We start from the raw sequence: 3,970 nt of genomic DNA on the forward strand, positions 1-3,970 counted from the left end.
GTCCTTTGTAGGGACATGGATGCAGCTGGAAACCATCATTCTCAGCAAACTATCACAAGAACAGAAAACCAAACACCGCATGTTCTCACTCATAGGTGGGAACTGAACAGTGAGATCACTTGGACATGGGAAGGGGAACATCACACACCGGGGCCTATCATGGGGAGCGGGGAGGGGGGAGGGATTGCATTGGGAGTTATACCTGATGTAAATGACGAGTTGATGGGTGCTGACGAGTTGATGGGTGCAGCACACCAACATGGCACAAGTATACATATGTAACAAACCTGCACATTATGCACATGTACCCTAGAACTTAAAGTATAATAATAAAAAAAAAAATTTCAGTGACTTATAACAACTTACATTCATTTTTCATTCCCAAACCTGTGGATCAGATGCAGAAGCTCTGCTCCAGGCTACAGGGTTGGTTCTGGTCTGTTCCTTATGTTCTCATTCATTCGCCCAGGCAGAAAAGTCAACTTCTGCATGTTGTGTGCTTTTCTTACTGCAGATGAGAGTGGCCAAGAGGCTAAGCTATACCCAGCAAGAGCCCAGACTTGATATATGTCATGCCTTCTGACAATCCACTTGCTCAAAGCATATCACAAAACCAAGTACAACGTTCACAGGGTGGGGAAGTATATTCCTCAAATGGGGCTTGGGGGCTGATGAGCATTTACTTCCCATTAATCCCATCAAACAAAGTCGCATTTTATATGCTTTCTGTGCTATCCTAATAACGCAACATTTCACACATTTTGAAAAAATCTTTTCAAATAAAAGTTGAGAAAATCATCTCAGAAAAAAAAAAAAAGAAATGTTCTACTTCCCTTCTCTTCTTCAAACTTTATAGACTGGTGTTTCAATAGCAAGAATATCTCAAGTTGTACTTTGGCCTCTCTTGCCACAGTTCTGTTTTGACAGTTCTGTTTCACCCAAGTAATGGCCTTGTGTCCATGCCTCCCAGGGATGGATGCAAATATCCATTATTCAAGTCAAGATATATTTTTACCTGACAGCACCTGCATTCTGTTCAGAGAAAAGATGCATTTTATTGTTGGTAAAGAGGTTGAGCTGTAACTTGTGGATGCACAAGTCGTTGGAGTATGAATAATTGATACTAGACATAAGTCCTTTTTATGGCCTCCATTCGTTATGGGGAAAATCCAATCAGGCAGCACTGTTTTCATGTCACCGGGTTTGAAGTGTGTCTTTGGAAATTAAAACATTGGCTTTTTACGTGTGCTGAGCATGGATTTAAGTGAGTTAGACCCTGTACCTGTAAGATAGCATTAACATTAAAATATTAAAGGCAAGATTTCTACTTAAGAAGAATGAAACAGAAAATTACTAAAATGGGTCCATGACATCTCAAAGCCCCAGTTTAAAAATAAAATAAGATTGGTAGGTTTCGTAGGAAGAAGATGAGAACCTCTTCCCACAAGTTATCAAAAAGTAAGCTTGGTATGTTTGTGAACACCCTTTTTAGAATGGCTTTCGTTCATTTATTTCATTCATGTCGGCATTTATTCAATCAACAGATTTTTATTGGGAACTTACTGTGTCAGACATTAAATGCTGGAGGTATAGCAATGAAGAAAATTGGCATGATCCTTTAACTCACAGAGAATACAGTAAATCTCTATGTACGGTACATGAAAAAGGTCACGACAAAGTTAATTCATCAAATTCAATTGTAGGAAGTGCTGTGAAGACACATTAGTACAGGATGCAACCTTAGAGGTCATTAAGCGTGACCCTGTGATCTCAAACGTGAGAATACTGAAATTGTGGGAAGTGAAAAGTCTTAGCTGAATGTAGACAGAGAATACAGCAGACCCATTGGTCACACTAGTCAACATAGATGAAGTAGATGGAATCGTCTCTAGACATCAAGTTGACAAGACCATCAAAAGGCAAAATTCATTTGTACATTTGCTTTGGCTAAAGTCAGGCTCATAGATAACGTCATCTAAAGAGTGGTCCTTAAGAACATGTATCTTCAAAGTCTGACAATCTGAGAGGCTTTCATTTCCTGTTTTAATGTAACCAATAATGATTGTTTTCATTTCGTTTTGTTTATTAAACCTACTAGTTATACATCTATGCTTTACTCACTTGTCTATTGGTTAGTTGGTTGGATGTAGCAAGGCTCAACTATTTCACAGTCGTAAAAGTCCTTTATAAAGACACAGATCATCAATTCAGTAAACAAGGAGATGAGTTGTGCTATATAGGCCTAACTTTGTTAATATTCCTTCATTCATTCAACAAATACTGACTGAGCATGTTACTATGTGTCAGCCCTGATCCTAGAAGCTGGAGATTTTTCAGGGAACAAATAACTCCCTGGAGTTTCATTGTGATGGAGGAGAAGAAAACATAAACAAATAAATAGTGCATCGACTGTGAAAAAGCTCTGAGAGAAAAGAGCAAGCTCAAAGGAAAGAGAGTAACAGGATTGGGAAACCAAAAGCCTGGGTTTTTGATAGGATGATCAAGGAACCATTGATACAGTGCCATTTAAGCAGAGAACTTAAAGAAGCAAGGAAATGAGACTTGCCAGTATCTAGGACAAAGGTATACCTGGAAGAGGAAACAGCAAAAGCTAACCCTCTGAGGTAGGGTAACACTCAGCCCATTTGAGGAAGAGCAAGGAGGCCATTGTGGCTGAAGCATCGTGAGTGAAAGGAAGAGAAGATGAAGATAAGGTCACATAAGTGTCAGAACACAGGTCATGTAAAGCCTTGTAAGCCATGGGAAGGATTTTGGATTTTATTCTGAATGAATTGGGAAGTCAGTGGAAGATACTGAGGCAAAGAGTGATGTATACATATAGATATATAGTACATACTTATAGATGCTCATCAACTTCTAATACTAGCTACATCCAGATAAACCCACTGTAAGTTGAAAATATTGTTAAGTTGAAATGTAGGGCTTAAAAGCTAGATGACGGGTTGATGGGCACAGAAGACCACCATGGCACACGTATACCCACATAACAAACCTGCACATTCTGCACATGCATCCCAGAACTTAAAGCAAAATAAAAATTTTTAAAAAAGAAAATGTATTTAATACACCTACCAAACTTCATAGCTTAGCCTAGCCTACCTTAAACATATATATATGTGTGTGTGTGTGTGTATACAGAGAGTTACTATAATGTGTGTTTGTTTCAAATGACAAAATTGTGTAAGATATATCTCTTTGCTGCAATATATAATACTTGTATTAATATATTGCTCTTAAGATTCCAAAATGCTCCGATTTCTATAACTGCATTTTTATCCTCTTGTTACAGATGCTTGATAGTGGCACATGAGAGAGAGACGTGCAAAACAAAGATATAGGATTAAGGCACATTTGCAAATACACAGCCTGGTACCATTTCAAACTTGGTCATGGTTATCTGTCCCATCACAACATGCATTAACGTCCCAGCAGAGTGCTTCTTCTAGCATATCTCTAGTAGATATGTACACGTGATAAACAAAAAAGAAAATCTTGGAAATCAGGTCATTGCCATGGATCTTGAAGGAGTTGGAGGTGTAGCTGGGTTGTTGAGTAGCAGCTGGGGATGGCTGCTAGAGAGGTGGTACTGGAATAACATTAGGAGTAATTCAAAGTAGAGTGTTATGGTTCCCTGGAGATATTTTTTTACTTCAAAATGTCTCCTTGTGCCTGGAGAATGCTGGCAAAACTCTAAGCAGCCCTTCTCAGCCTATCCACCAGAAGTACACCCAGAAATAAAACTTCCCAGCACAAGATTAGGTCTCGAAAACTTATTTTCATTTTTAAAAATCCTTGGGTCTTCCCTTTGGACTTTCTACTAGCCTGTTTGCCATTTCCTGGACTGGAGAACTGGGTTCTTTGTATGGTTCTGTCTATGCTTCTGGATGCTTATGACCCATAAGATACTACACAAAGATTCACTGCTGATTTCATTCACTTTATGGAGAGT

Source organism: Piliocolobus tephrosceles, chromosome 19 (genome assembly GCF_002776525.5).
Source record: "Piliocolobus tephrosceles isolate RC106 chromosome 19, ASM277652v3, whole genome shotgun sequence".
Taxonomy (NCBI): domain Eukaryota; kingdom Metazoa; phylum Chordata; class Mammalia; order Primates; family Cercopithecidae; genus Piliocolobus; species Piliocolobus tephrosceles.